Raw genomic sequence first — 16598 nt, 5'->3', positions numbered from 1 at the left:
ATTGTATGAGTGGTCCATCTTGACAGAAATGTAAGGAGAAATCCATACATAAAATCTACAAGGAATGGAGATCATCTTCATTGACAATTTTCTCTTTAATTTGAGGAAGCTTTTTGATGCATTTAAGGGCCATGCGCTATTGGTCAAAGGATGGTGTGGGCCATACAAGTTGGCTGGTCAAGGATCTTGACCATCCACCCATCTAGATTGGCCTGATTGAAGATCTGGTTCAGATTTGGATCTAAATCAATGGTTTGATTAGATCAAGGGTCTCATGCCATATTTAGACCGAAGCCTATGGGATGTAGGTTTTTATTATTTAGTTGTTACTGTTAAAAGTAGTTGTGACTAGTGAAACAAGTTTTAATTTATTAATTTTATTTTATTTTGGTTCGCCTCTTGGATAATCAAAAGGTGTAAGGACAACATGAAATTGGTCCTGTTTGAAAGTCAATTGAGTTAGGGTTTAATGTAGCTGAGATCATAAATTCTGATAAGGCTGTTTTGAAGTCAGAAGAGTGAAATCAAAATGACAGGATCAACTTAATCACCGTCTGAAATTACTTCCACATTAAAATGAAAACAAGCTAAGCGAAACTTTGATCTCCTTTGAACCGTTCGTACAAGTCGGAGATCGAGGAGCGTCAGTGCTCGTCTTCGCACGACACGTACCCAGAGCAGCTATATAGCTGGTGTGAGGTACACCAGCCAATCCGCTTCCTCCCAGAGTATTCCCGTTCCCTTTCCGAGTGACTGTGCATCAAGCATCGTTCTCTACCGGAGTATCGAATAACTCCGTCTAATGGCTTCATATCGTTCGACACAGAGAGAGAGGCTGAAAGCAAGGGTCTGAGCGAGGAAGAAAATGGAGAAGCTGAAAGCTCTGGTTTCCCATCCATCCGAAGCAGATCATCTCCATTGCAACTCCAGACGATTTCCCTCGTTCTCCTCACTTGTCGATTTATTCCTTTCTTCACCTCATTTCCACCAGGTAATTCAAAATCCTTCCGTCCTTACATTCTCCAATCTTCCAAAACTGCCCCCGTTCCCCTCCATTTATTACTTGTTTTTGCCCTTTTCCTTTTTCTCATCTTCTTAGACTGACTGAGAAGCGACGTACCAAGAGATGGGGCTGTGGATTGTCGTAAGACTGCAATGTCCGCTTTGGATTGAAAGTGGAAAGGGAACAATTGCTTTTCTAGCGGATGTTTCATCAATGCTTTGAGATTCTACACTCAGGTATGTGATTTTTATTTTTATTTTTTAAATGTTTTTGTATGGGATTATTTTTATTTATTTATTTATTTTAAAAAATTGTGAGTTTCATTTGGAATTTATTTCTGCTGAAATAGCAGGGAAACACTGATATCCATGCACATCCTGATTGAATTGTACATACCCATTTACCATTTTTCGTATTCAAATTGTTCATTTTGTGGTTTGGAGTAATGACCCAATGTAGTTCCTTCCTGCCAAATTGGTGGATATGTTGAATTTCCAATCCTTAGAAAAGGTGGGACACACTATGATGATCAACTGGTATGAAAATTGGGCCTATTGAGTGGACTGAATCATACCATCAGCTCTCCATTGTTTTTGACTCCTGCATTAGTATATCTGCTTGATTTTCAAACCAGTTTATCATCATGGTGTGGACAGATTGGGTATTCTACACACATGTGACAGGTTGGTATACACCAATGGTGGAAAGAATTGCGACTAAACAATGGTCAAGTAACCGCTCATTACTTAACGGTAAGGGTGGGAACCATTATGCATAATGAGCCATAACGCCCGTTACGGAAAAAAATGGCCCATTAAATACTTAACAGTGTTTAATTTTTTAAATAGCTGTAATGGTCCTTACAGCCAGTATCATAACAGTTAATAGCTATAATGGTCGTCACGGCCAGTACCATAATGGTAAAATTACAGTGGCTGTTACTTACGGCCACCATTACCATTATTGAATTCCATGCATGTATGATCATTTCCCTTAACCAGGGTGGGTGTGAATGGCAGCTCCACATTTTTATTTTTTATTTTTTTGGATGCCAGAATAGTGGCTCCAAGTACCTCTCCAAATAAATTAATAAAATAAAATAAAAAAGCTCGACTTACTCAACTAACATGGTCTATGTTTGGTCCATTGGGCTTCTGAGGCTCGTGCATCAAATTCACGGCTCTACCATGAACTTCACTTACATCCATATTCGGGCCTGGAATTGAATTTGTTTATTTTTCAATGTAGCCTGTCTTGGTCCTCTCCGTGGTCCATTCGTGAGTTCCATCTGTAAGATAACATTGGAAGAGTTTAGGATAAGCTTGTATCAATCAATTTAGAATTGAGCCTAAGCCCGGCCCTTTATAATTCAGGTTTGACTCACCTATTTTTAGATCAATGGGCCTTGGCCTAGTCAATTGAATATGATGTAAACCTGGGATAATGATCAAGTTATTAGCTGTTCCTGATGTTTACGCCCAAACCTGACCTGCTTGCCTAACAATGGGCATGCATGAAATCACATGGGCCAGCCTGATCCACTGCCAAGCTCAGTCATTGAGGTGAGTGAGACTGAGCTTGAATTTATAGCCCCTCAAATAAATCGGCCAGCGTACCTTAGCCCATCTCAAATCAGGCCCATTGATGTTTGTACGTCTCTCTCTCTCTCATAGCTTTCATCAGAGAGAAACACATTGCATGTATCTTTGTAAACCAAGCTACTTCTATGCATGTGAGTTTGATTATTTTGGAAAAAAAAAAAAAAACTTTGAAGTTGTCGTCTGCATTGGTTTCAAGTTCAATCTTGAGTTGCCAAAATCAAAGAATAGAAAGAGCCCTTAGATTGTCAGGGTGTTCTGATGTTAATTGTGTTGAGTTTGAACTAGCTTAATTGTGGGAGATAATGTTGTTAACAATACATGGACATATCATTTGGATACATGGAATTAAAGCTTCCTGGGAATGTCTAGTTCCATGAAGTTCACTTCTTGGAAGAAAGTTGCTAGAAGTCTCTATGCTGTTTGTTTGACAGCTCTCTTATTCCATGGAACTTGAGATATTTGGATGCCCTCAACCTTCAACTCTTCCAACAACTTTGAACTCATCAAAAAAGTGAAGAGATTCATGGAAACACATGTGTTAACTTGGCATATGTTTGCAAGATCTGGATTGTCTTGGGTGGCTCAATGTGAACATGCTTTGCCTTGAAAATCTAGGTGTTCCATTCATCAGATTATTGTGGACAGTCCATCATGTGCGACCCACCTTTGGTTGTTCTTTCCCTCTTAAAAGTTACTTCAATAAGATTATCCTAAGCATCCAATCAATATCTAGAAAAATGGACAATCCAAACTGAGTATACTATAAAGATGTCCATTCATCAGTCTGCATTGTCCATCATGTGGCGCCCACCTTTGATTTGCCATCCCCTTTCAAAAATTGCTCTTGTTGAATGATCCTATCCATCTGATTAATGCTAGCAAAAATGATAGTTCCAGGGTACTTTATTTCAAAATTTAATGACTTGCATCATATGCACTTGTCAACGATGGCTAAGCTTCAAACAAGATGGGTAAAACTCCACTACTGTGACACTTGACAGCATGATCTAGGCTCAACTTGATCAGGCAGATTTCTTCTCGGTGAATCTTATTGAAGGTATCCGCCCCCTTAAAGTTCTCTTAAATTAATAGATGGAGCATCAAGGGGGAACCTATGTAATGGTGGTGGTGAAGATATTATTTGGAGCAGTTTTGGTGATTGGTTGATCTTTTCTTACTCGTATGGGGTTTGTCCTAACGTTGAAGATGAAGTCAAGGATTCAGTTGATAATATGCACATAAGAAAGAATTGTTGGTTTTCTCTATGTCATGGTTAAGAGTGAGTAATAGTTATGGTTGACATGTATTGTCATTATGGCATCGATAGAATGAAGTTGGCATTCTCCTTTTTTGCATGTATTGACTAATCATAGTTAGCGAATGCTTTGGCTAATCACATATGTGATCATGCCAAAGATGATCACTTCTTTAATTTATTCTCTTCTGTTTAAGACAATACATGTTGTTTTTAATGATAAAATCACAACATATTGTATTACGTTTAAGTAGTTGTTTTGAGTAAAACAAAGAATCTAGGTTGATGGACATGGAAGTGGAAGCTCAGGCAATGCTGGAAGAAATTCAGATTTGCAAGTCTCTAGGCCTTCGTAGCATTGTTGTAGAGTTGGACTCCAAGGTAATTATAGAAAGTGTAAAAAAGCACCCGGTCAAATCCTCATCAGAAGATATGGTATGTGATGAGAGAGATCCAAAGGAATTTGTAGTAATGGATTGCCAATTAATCACGTCTATAGAGAATGCAATTCTGTAGCAGATAGCTTTAGCCTGAACTGGAAGCAAAGGTGAAGAAATCAGGCTTATCAGGAATTGATCTAATCTTCCAAGGGAGGTGTGAGGAGGGCTCATGTTGGATATGGTAGGACTGGGTTCCATCAAGTGGGGCTAGCTTGGTGAGATTCGGATCTCTGATAGCATCCTTCCATTCATATCTGAGTCCACATGCAGTTACACTTGCCAAGTTTGGGGGAGATTCTTTCTTTTCATGCCTACTCTCTGCTCCAAATGGAAGCATTCAATGATCAACGATGTCTATAGCAAGCATACCGAGTTAGTATTTTACAAAAGCAGAGCTTTGCTCAAGCTTGAGTAGCTCAAGAACCAAAACTGGTGTCCATTTCCATTGTTCAATCAGGCCAGGCTTGAAGAACCAGCCGCAGGAAGTGTCTTAGCAGTCACAGTTAGTCCCAGTTGTAGCCAATATGAACCCGTTTCTGCTATCTGTCTATGAGTTTCCTTCAGTAAAAGCTTCTTTTGGTTTGCTATTCGCAGCTATGTTACCCATTTCCAGCACCAGCTCATCAGGGTGGAATGCCAAATGTTGCAGAGGTTGATCAGCCCTGGTAGGGCTTGCCATTCTTAGTAGGATGGTTGGTTGTTTTCTTTCTCAGACCAGTTGTCTCAGGCCCCTTCATTGGCTGTGTTTTAAAAACTCGGAGATGGTAGTCATTGCAGGTAAATAGCCTATCAGAGCAATCTTGGATGGCTGTGTTTTGTTTCAAGTCAGCTGTAGCAGCTGGTGAAATGAACTCATTTCCTCGAAGCAGAGTTGGAGGCCTTTCTGCCTTGTTCTGTTGCCGCATTGATGTGAGCTGGCCTTTTCATCTCTTCCACATGATTTTGCTAGCCGGAGTGAGAGGTGTGACCCATTTGTTAGGTGTAATTGGAGCAGGTCTATCAGTGGAGTGTCTCAAATGGCTGGTTGCCTATTGCTGACCGTGGTCACTGGTGTCTCTATTCCAAGTCCATGTTCAGTAGGTCACCTTTGAACGCAGAGTCAAAAGTGGTCACTCAGTTAGTGCTGCTTGCTGTCCTGGATGGGCTGGTTTGAGTTGGGCTTTGTGCAACTGTGGAAGTGGTTGTTGGGTCCCATCAAGTGTAAGGTGTTAATTTTTCTTGTGGCCCTGTTTTAGTGTAGAATTTTTACTTTCTTGGTGATGTAGAGAGGCATTATATGATAGGTGAGGCCCGTATCCTTTTGTGGCACCCACCGAATGATTGTAGAGCAGTTTTTTAGCCCAATCAATGAAGCTACAGATGGGTGTGCTCCCACCATTTTGTTAAAAATAAAAATAAAAATGTTCACTGTTCATAAATGAGGGTGTTCACGGCTCCCAGCAGCATCCTATGTTGAGGTTATCCCCTAGAATATCAATGTTACATTGTTATTTTCTTATAGATATTATGCATATATCATTTACATATTCATTGGCTTTATTAATGTGTGTGGGACATGTTTAATAATATGGGTTTGAGACGGGTTCTTCCCATTATTCTTAGGGCACCTGAGATTGGAATTAATCAATGATTTTGCAATCCATGTTCTTGGGCATCATTAATGCATATATCATTTTCATAAATGAGGGTGTTCACGGCTCCCAGCGGCATCTTATGTTGAGGTTATCCCCTAGAATATCAATGTTACATTGTTATTTTCTTATAGATATTATGCATATATCATTTACATATTCATTGGCTTTATTAATGTGTGTGGGACATGTTTAATAATATGGGTTTGAGACGGGTTCTTCCCATTATTCTTAGGGCACCTGAGATTGGAATTAATCCATGTTCTTGGGCATCACTTGGTCAATATATATATATATATATATATATATATATATATATATATGTCCATTTTTTAAGCAATGAAGCATATTGAAAGTTCATGTGGAGTAGAGATTGAATGCCTACAATTGAAAATTTACTGGATCCACAGTAGTTTTGGATAAGGTGGTATTTTGTGTTTTCCACCTCCATTCAAGTCATTATCAACTTGTTAACAGGTTGGATGACTATAAAACATTGCTGTGGACCCTTTGAAAGATTTGGCAAAAGGACACATATGTCCCGGTGGCTCCACAGTATCCTTTTAGGATATAATCCCAAAACTGAGGTAGATCTAAGACAGATGTGGACTACACAATGGGAATTAAATTCTTACCATTGAAAACTTCTCGGGGGCAATAGAAGTTTTAAATGGAGCTGATATTTATGTTTTCTCTTCATCCAGGTATATGTAACTTTATGAATAGGTTGGATAGCATATAAAGATCACGATGGGCCTTAGAAATGTTTCAATGGTGAGAATCATTATCACTGCTTCTTCCTGTGGTGTGGTTCACTTGAGCCTTGGATCTGCTTAAATTTTAGTACTATCTCATAAAATGATACGGAAAAATGGATGGACGGTGTTAATAAAACCCACACATCATGGTGGCCACTCAAAGATCCTGCCCATTCACCAAGTGTGTTGAGGACGAGCCATTGGCCAAAATCACCAAGTAGAAAATGACTAGCTTCATTTAAAAGAACATCATGTAACACCCTGAACTTTTCAATACCCGAATATTGAAAGTTCTTGAGTATTACAATAAAATTTAACTTAATATGTACATTTGTATGATACCAATTTAGCTATCCTAACCTTACATCTATTCTCCAATATGAATCTGACCGTTGAGAATGATATTCATCCATAGATTGAGCCATCCGACTGTTGATTTTAAGGCAAAATCATCATATGTCCAAGTATTCCTACCTGTCTATGATAACCAACCGTCTAGTCAACTATCCACCGATAGGTAAAGATATCTAATTGTCCACTTTGAGTTTGGACCACCCGATCATAGTAAATTAACTACTTGATATCTGCATCTGTTCATATACATCAAATTGAGATTATGATCCGTTCATCTTGTTCACCACCTATGAATATGCTTAACTAACCATCAAAACTACAATCCGAGAAACTTACACATGCGAATAAGTCACTTGAATTTAATGGTATACATATTTTGTCTCTTGATCACTTCAAAAACCCACTTGTGATTATCTGGTTACAAAACTGACCGTACACCCATTTACATACATGATCAGAGTACTAACCATCAAGTTTTTCTATTCTTAACATATCTTCTGACTATCCATTATGTTGGTTGATATATGTAAATTCCCTTAAGTAATTTAGTGAATAATTCTTTATTTATAATGATTTAGATATAAGTTCTTTTGTAAGAATTACTTAAGAACGTACATATAACCATGTAGAACCATGACATTTACCAAAACTCTAATATTAGCAATAATTACAAAAATGTCATTAACCCAGACCCTCGAATTCTAGATCACATGGTTCCCACGATCCGTTTGATGTGAAATTTTATACTATGCATATGTATCATAAATTAACCATACATGTAAAATTTCAGCCCTTAAATTATTATAAAAGTGACCCAATTGAAAAATCAGTCCTTTAACCGTTGATTTTGGTGTCCATCGAGTGAAGAAACCACGTAGATAGCCGTAGTAAGATATTTTCCTTCATATGAACGACTTGGATTGTCCATCATATAGACCAAATGTGAAATATGAAGACTCCACTTTGGTAAGCTTTTCCTTACGCGCGAAGTTATCCTGTCAAGGCCTATTAATTCCTTATAAATCTGGATCTTCCGATTTAACCACTTTCTTCTGTCCATCACAACTTAAATTTAGACCACACTTTGATCTCATATGACTACGAGGTTATACAAAATTTAGGCCCTGATCTATGATCCTACACTGTTGAAGGTTGAAGCCAGTTCCTTCATTTTGGTACAAAATGTGAAATTTTATATTTACGTTTTTTCCACTCTTGATCAACCACCAAATTTTGTCGAACTATTTGTCTATCCTGACTACACATTTTCTCAAAATTTGGGCCCTGATCATTAAGTGTGAACCGTTAATTACGATCAAGTTCATTTTGGCACCCGTAAGGAGAAATTTCAAGATAGATCAATATAAATTTCGGATCACCAAGAAAATCATATACCCCATCTCCATTCGACGACCCTGACACAATAGACAAATTAGATTTAAAGAAATATCCTTAGAAAAGGAAAAATTGGAGAAACTCAATCTAAGTGGGATGTGAAACACACCGCTCTCACTCACCCACCCCTTTTAAAGAGGGTGTGCGTTCCCCTCTCCTCACACACACCTAATCTCTCAATGCCCAATGAGAGAGAGAGAGAGAGAGAAAAAGAAATAGAAAGAAATAGAAAGAAAAAAAAAGGAAACAAAGAGAAAGAGAAGTCTAGACGTCCATCATCCGCTTCCTTCTTCAAACATATGTTATTTCTCTCTTGCTTAAGCAATGTCATGATTCATGTAGAAGCTTTCCGACATGGATATCTACCTAGGGTTTAAATATAAGGCTAATGTGAGGGATTCATTTAAGCTTACACTAATTTGAGTTGATATGATATGGTTTGTTTTTCCATACTTTCATATTCCTGTGATATTTCATGCAATTGATTGATTTACCATTATCAATTATTTACCCTTTTAGGAATCATGGTTAATATATGATTTTAATTATGCATGATCTTTATGAATTTATATGGGGTGATGGATACAAGTCTTGCACTTTGTCAATTTTGAAAGTGACGCCTGTTTCCACTCTATATGGAGTTGGCCTTTTGTTCCTCTCCCCTTATTTTGTTGAGTTAGTCTATTTGATACTCTTCTCTTTTATTGAGATAGCTTAATGCTACTTTTTCTCATTTATTAGGTTAGCCTTGTGTTACTTCCTTTTATGGCTTGGGCATGTGTCTTGGAATTTCAAAACTCTAATGTTTCAATTTATTTCCCCTTTGGTGCAAGTGATGTGTTAGAGGTCTCACAACTAGTGATTCAAATATTTTATCATGGAATAATGAGCTTTGAGTAGTGACCATCTTAGTCGATGCGTAATTCCATGGATTTTGGGTAGTGGGGCACAAATCGATGTAATTAATCCGCAATTTGTATTACATCACTTCCGGGATTGGATGTCGCAAATAGTCACTACATGAACAAATCGTGTCATATAATTCATCTGATCCGTGTGTTGTGCCGTCTTAAGGTGATCACGTAAATCCACGGTAGCGTTGGACGTGCCAGCGAATTTCCTTAGTTATGGGATGCGGGGTGAGCCGGGTTTTATATGAATTATATTCCACATTGTGATGATCACTATGTATGATGAGCCGCACACACTTTGTTGGCATGCATTCATATATATTGGTAGCGCATACCGATACCACTTGTAGTGGTGGAGTATGAGATGTATTAGAACTCTTACATTACTTTTATGAATCTTTTGAATTTTTGTTAATCTTAAAGGATAATCATCACTATGAATAGGGCATTGACCCTTTCCAACTGTACAGATGATGCAGGTGATGTGCAGATTGAAGACACGGATGACAGTCTTCCGATGGAAGATTATTCTGTATGAATAAAGAGATAACTTTATGTTTAGTTTTGTTTATTTCTGCTGCGAGCTTTGATAATATAATAAGCTCTCATCAAGATGACATTTGATAATTTGAATTTTTTTACTCTAATGGAATGATAAATACAGTTGATTTTACTCTTGTGAATGGTTACTTTCGTGAATGTAACTGGATGTGATATATATATATATATATATATATATATATATATATATATATATATATAAACCAATGTGCAATTTTGAAGCATCCAATTTTTACATTATTAGCACTTGTAATTCTCGGGCACGAGTATGTAATTGGGTTAATAAGATCATAAAAATCACCTCAAGACCAAGCTCGAAAAGTCCAAAGGGGTTTGGACCGAGGAGCTACCACATGTCCTCTAAGCATACCAAACAACTGCTCGGACATTAACAAGAGTTACTCCTTTTTCCTTGGCCTTCGGCACAAAAGTCGTGGTACCAATTAAAGTAGGGCTTCCAATTGCACGCATTGAATCATTTGACGAAAGTCAGAATGTCGAGTAAATGACCCTTAGTCTGGACCTCCTCAAAGAAGAAAGGGGATGAGCACATTTGAAGATCGCCGCCTATCAACAACTGGTCGCTCGGTACTATAAAGAACCTGGTTCAGGGACACTGGGGCCGAGCTGGGAAGGACCCTACAAGATAACAGGTGCAACGCAACCAGGTGCATATCAACTCGAGGACATGGATGATCAGCCATTGCATCATCCATGGAACGTCGAGCATATAAAGATATACTATTCTCGAGGACTCACGAAGTAGCTTATAGACACGTCGACGGCAATTGATCTGCTTGACAGGAATTGCACTGACCAAGAGCAACCTCCCTTTCAAAGGGGAAAAAGGTGCTCACGATATTGCTACTATTTTCTTTCTATCATTTTTACAAATTTTACAATAAAAGAGCTTCTCCAGGTCAGGGGAAGTGAATTTCTTTTAACATTATTTATCTCGACTATCCGAGCTATACGACCGACCAAGGGGACTTCCTCCGTTTAAGGGAAGAAAGTCCTTCTTAATGCTCTGCCTATTACTATGTGGTTGGCTTATCGATTCTATTGACAGGCTATCGATTCTTAATGCTTAGCCTATCAATTCTATTGACATGCTATCGATTCTACATTGCTCGGCCCACTACATAATCGACTTATCAATTCTACATTACTCGACCTACTTGCTTTACTTCGTTCGACCTATTAAATCTACTTAACAAAACCATACAAGTAACATCCACGGCCAATCATTGCAAACAAGTATCTTTTCATTGATAGAAAAAAGATATTACAACAAAAGAATTTTTTTTACAAAGTATACGAGGGAGAAGGATGAGGCCTGGTCTAGTATCGAGGGCGGATGCTTGGTTCCAGCTTCGGCAGCGGCCGGGTCTTCTGAAGCCTCGTTGACCAAGTAGTCCAAGTCAAGTTCTGGGAACTTTCTCTTGACGTGCTCTTGGCACTGCCCATAGCCGAGACTGAAGCATTCCTCCAGCTCCGCAGTCTGCTCCTTGAAGGCCTTGTACACCTCCACTACCGTTGCCTGCATCATTGGGATGGAGGCCTGGATGCAGGCCTTAACCTCTGCCAACTTGGTTACGACCTCCGCCAACCTGGCCCCCATCCCAGCCAGCTCGGCCTCCATCCTTGCGGACTTGGCCTCCACCTCTACCCGCTTGGCCTCAGAGATGGATAGTCGTGACTTGAGCCCCTCCGATTCGGCCCACATCACAACTCTCTCCTATCGGGCCTCGTCCAATTGGGCCCCGAGAGCTACCGCTTCTCCCCGGCTATCTACAAGGCCCCTTAAAGGGCCTTCGCCTGAGCCATGGCTACATCCCTAGCGGTTGCAGAGACTTTAAGCTTGGCAACCTTGGCCTGGAGGTCAGCCTCCATCTTCTCAAAGTTATGACCCACCTCTCGAAACGCTCAGCGGGCAGCTAAGAGTGCGGGACCAGTCTGAAAGAAGAAATAGAAACAAGGGACAAAAAGTAAGGAAGCATAATACTAAAAAGACAACGTATTAAGAGTAAATAAGAAGACCTACCTTGAGGAAGGAGGCCGCCATATCGCCTAGGAGAGTCATCGGGTGGGGATCCAAGAGGGCGGTGATGTCCTCCTCAGGCATGTGACAGGCTGCCAACTAAGCTAGGAGGGCTTTGTGATGGCCTTGGGGGAAGGGGCTTGACCTGCTTGCCTCACAAGCCTGACACCCCAAAGGTATCACCCTCCTTGGCTTGTGGGATGTGATCGGCGGAGGGCCCTTCAATGTAACGAGCCTCATCCCGAGCTGGGGACGGCTCCAGATCTACAACTTCCATAGTCGCTTGCTGAGGAGGAAGGACCTCACATAGGGGAGCCTCCAGAGACACCCCACTTGCAGCCGCTGGGGTCGGCTGCTCGACAACAAGCCCTCCAAGGATAGGCTCGGGTCTGTCCTCCACGATGATATAAGGCCTCCCATGACGAGCCAAAAGATGGACATGAACATTTTTACCGTCCTCTTCAGACGATCCCGCTCGGCTCCAGAAGGAAGCTTGATCTTCTTCAAAAGGCGAGGGTGATCATCCATGTCTACAAAAGAAGATAAGTCGGGCATGAAAAGACAAATCCCGAACACGAAAGCTTCGAAGAAAAATTCTACTAACTACTACATACCGGTCGGCTCGACTAGGGACAACTCAGACTGGTACCGGGACTAAGGAGTGATCAAGCTCCTCCAATTCTTCTCCGCTGCACTCCGCCCCTTCACGCGATTAACTTACTTAAGTTGCAGCTGAGAAAGTATGGGTTGTTGCCGCTGCAAAGAAAAAACTAAGGTCAGGAAGCATGGCCACAAAATAATAAAGAATAATGTACAACTTCAGCATCTCGGTAACTTCCAACTTGGATATGCAAATTTGGTAGGGACCCGAGAGCGCAACCTAACCACCTCGGCCACTGGGGCCTCCCACTCTCCCGACGCGAAGAACCACTTATCCTTCCAGCCCTTGTTGGAGGATGGGTTGTTAGTGATGAGGGCTTGACCCTTGTTTGCCCACGTAGAGAAATAGTACCAACCCCGATGGCTATGGCTGGCCTTTACTCTATACAAAAATTAAAACTCATCTGCGGATAGTTCGACATGCCCGAGCTAACATCACAAGATAAAGGTCCCGAAGAAGGCCCTCTAGGAATTCAGGATAAGTTGGCCTGGAGCCAGCCTCAGGCGGTATACAACCTCCCGTACGATAGGGTGAACAGGAAGCTGAAGACCACATTGAAGGACGACGACGTATATGGCTACCTCTCCCTCGCAAGGCTGACCTAGGACTTCCCTAAATTTGACTTCTCCAAATGCAGGGCCTCGGTGCACCACGGACTCTGGGATTCGGTATTCTACCCTGAACTGGGCCAGGTCAGCATCTTGCAACCTCAACCCAAAGGGACCAACGACCTGAGACGACCCCACAACAGACTGAGCTGTCAACCTCTTCAGAGAGACGTTACTGCCTCCTCCCGACCTCCCGACATCGAGGACGGTGCGCCTGATGGTGTGCCCGATCGGGAGTCCACACTCTCTGGGATGGATTCCCCGTGGAATGCCCCGAACACAAAACCTGTTGGAACTGTCCAACGTACCGACCAAGAAAGAAAAGAAAAAGGGAAGCAGAGGGGACAGGAAAAGAAAAAAAAATGGCCGGAAAAACAGAATAGGAGAGGATTTTCAACCAACCGAAAATCGCCTAATCCGAGAGTAATAGAGAACAACAGAGGCAGATTAGAACAAATGAAGGAGGTCCAGGGCATTTCCCCCTATTTATAAGCCTCCTGGGTTGTGGCATTGATTGCCCGCATTCAATATTGCAATCCAAAGAGGCGCCACAGCGCACACCTCCTTTCACGTGGCGGCCACCGACAACTGAGCTAGATGCAGGTGTCACCTTGCTACTCGTCCAGGGATGAAGAGGCGACACTCCGCGCCCGCCTCCTCGAGCTACCTGTCTATCATTACTGGACACTCCTTCGTCACTCACCTTATGGCCAGAGTGACTTTCATTTCCACATCACGGTGGGGCCCACACCCATTCTAGTGTTCCTTGGCAGGACATGGATTGCTTGCTATCATGCCAATGACAACTTGTCAATGCTTGTGGGCCCACAATGATGAATGTTTTTTGATCCACATTGTCCATCCATTTTGCCAACTTACTTTAGGCATTCGTAAAAAATCGAGACAGATCTAAATCTCAGGTAGACCACACATTGAACCCCATCATTAAAAACTTCCTAGGATCCACTGTAATGGTTATTTGACATCGAACCTGTTGATTATGTAATACAAACCTGATAAAAGGTAAACCATAAATATCAACCCTATCCAAAACTTTTGTGGCCCCAGCAAGTTTTTAATGGTGGGCATTCAATCCAGAGATTTGGATCTGCCTCCTTTTTTTGGGTTCATACATAAAATGATTTAGGAAAATGGACGTACAGTGTGGATAAAACACATGCATCACGGTGGGCCCACAGACAACTTCAGCAGCGACAATCAGAGATGACGCTGCTGGCAGGACGCGGATTTCGAAGTTCATGCGCAAGGTTCCTGTGTGGGCCCCACTTAGATGTTTCTGAGAAATCAACCCCTTTATCCGTTTTTGAAGCTCATTTTAGTACGTGAGACCAAAAATGAGGAGGATCCAAAACTTAAGTGGGCCACGCGAGAGGAAACCGACCACCGTTGAAACATTTATATAGCCATAAAAGTTTTGTAACGGTATACGTTTCTGGCGTTTTCACTTTATCTGAGTGAAAATGACCTTATCAACGGTTTAGATGGCATATAAACAACCAGGTGGAGCTTAGGAAGGTTTCAACGGTGGGCATTCCTTTCCCCACTGTTTCATCTCCTATGGCCCACTTGAGTTTTGGATCCTCCTCATTTTTGGTATCATGTCTTAAAATGAGGTCGAAACACAAATGGAAGGATTTGATTTCTTACAAACATCACAGTAAGCCCCACCCAGAATCCTTGCGCAGGAACTTCCTGTCGAAAGGCTTTCGCAGGAAATCCGCGTCCTGGCACGATCAGCATGCAATCCGCGTATGCCACGTCGCAGGAGCTCAGGGCCACTAAGACAAGGAGAGTTAGGCTGGACACCACTGTGATGTGTATATGAAATTCACATTGACGCTAAGTGTGGTATGAGAATTTAGCTGTAATACTTAAAAATCAGCGACATCCATGATTCAAGCCTGCCACGTGAGACAACAATGCAGGGGAACGCCCACCATCTAGAGAATTTTAGTTGATGTGGCCCGCATAAATCATGCATCAGCCTAAAATTTTGCCAAATATATGAATTTTCATAAGGCAACTAATGGTCGGAGTGGATTTCACATAAACATCATAATGAGCCCCGTAAAAATCTAATGGTAGGTGTACCCTCTTGTGCTGTTTTCCTTGATATGGCCCACCTCCACCTGAACTATGAATCCACCAATTTTTAGCCCTTTCACCAAATTTACATCACTACCTAATATGGAAGTGGATTTCATGAACGCATCACAGTAGGACCCACTGTATCTAAGTTGGCAATGCCAAGGTGAGTTGACATGTACAGAGGTCTCCTACAGCATGGTTTACAGGACTAATTTCATTTATGTGCGGCAAAATTCCTCTGCAATTCAGATTTTCTGAAATAGTGCCTCTATCCATTTTAGGAAAAAAATATGTAAATGATGTTATCTAATTTTTCTTTAGAAAATGGGATTGAAATCACAAATTGTTAGTACTATGTGGTATGTGTCCCATGTTCAACCATCCAACAGATGTGCCCCACCAAAATTATCCGATAAGCACAAAATATGGCAGGTTCAATTATAAAATAGGCTAAACGAATAGGTCACTTATGTGTGAGAACCAGGATATTAATATTGTATGCCAGGCAGGGAACGTTGATTAGCACAATCCAGACAGTCCACTCATTAAATGGGCCAGTAGGAACAAAATAAGAAACAATTAGAATATGATAGCCAACAGTTCACATTGATGGCACATTTGTGGTCCACCTGGGGGCATGTCTATGATCATCCTACATCTTTCAAATATTTGTTACTTGTGTATGTATGGGGCACTTTAATTTATTAGGGTGCATGCAGATGCGCAGCTGCAGATAGCAATCTTATGAGTGCATCACTTGTGGGTTTTGTGATTGATCATGGACTGCTGGGGATGCCCAAGTGCTTATTTGCAGTCATGGCATTAGGAGGGGCCAGATTCAATGGAACGTTTCTGCATGTAGCTTATGTATTAATCAACATGAATGAGTCCACTGTTTTTATTTTTTTTTAATGACATTCAATCACCCATCATTTGGGACCCTAATATTCTACCTGGCAGCCTAAATTTTGGTTGATTGAAAACTCAGGTGGACCACAATATGGGGAACCGTTGGGATAGGACACAAACCATTAAAAATCTTCTAGACTTTATGTGTGGTCCACCATCGTTCATATATTCCATTTAAAGCATTCATGAGATGCATCTGACCATGATGAATGGAGACCTCAATCATGCCATTCCAAAACTCACATGGGCCACAACATGTGATTTTAGAGGTTTAGGGCATGAATTGAAATAGTTTGACCCACATGAGTTTTGGCCCATGGATCTCATGCACAAAATATCCATGACCATTTAAGGGAAACTC

At 41.1% G+C, this 16598-nt stretch overlaps 1 long non-coding RNA gene across 3 annotated transcripts; it reads left to right on the top strand.

Moving 5' to 3' along the window:
• The first annotated feature begins 726 nt into the window (after window positions 1-726).
• On the top strand, window positions 727-10030 carry LOC131224702 (uncharacterized). 3 transcript variants are annotated; one of them, XR_009161149.1, is made up of 3 exons: window positions 727-991; window positions 1100-1239; window positions 9819-10030. It is a non-coding gene; the product is annotated as an uncharacterized LOC131224702 (long non-coding RNA). The 3 variants fall into 3 exon arrangements; XR_009161150.1 differs by lacking the exon at window positions 9819-10030 and adding an exon at window positions 4894-5671; XR_009161151.1 differs by lacking the exon at window positions 9819-10030 and adding an exon at window positions 2252-2663.
• The last annotated feature ends 6568 nt before the right edge of the window (window positions 10031-16598 follow it).

This window comes from Magnolia sinica, chromosome 14 (genome assembly GCF_029962835.1).
Source record: "Magnolia sinica isolate HGM2019 chromosome 14, MsV1, whole genome shotgun sequence".
In the NCBI taxonomy this organism is placed as follows: domain Eukaryota; kingdom Viridiplantae; phylum Streptophyta; class Magnoliopsida; order Magnoliales; family Magnoliaceae; genus Magnolia; species Magnolia sinica.
Note: the sequence above shows the minus strand (reverse complement) of the source record. Positions and strands in the feature narration are given on the sequence as shown.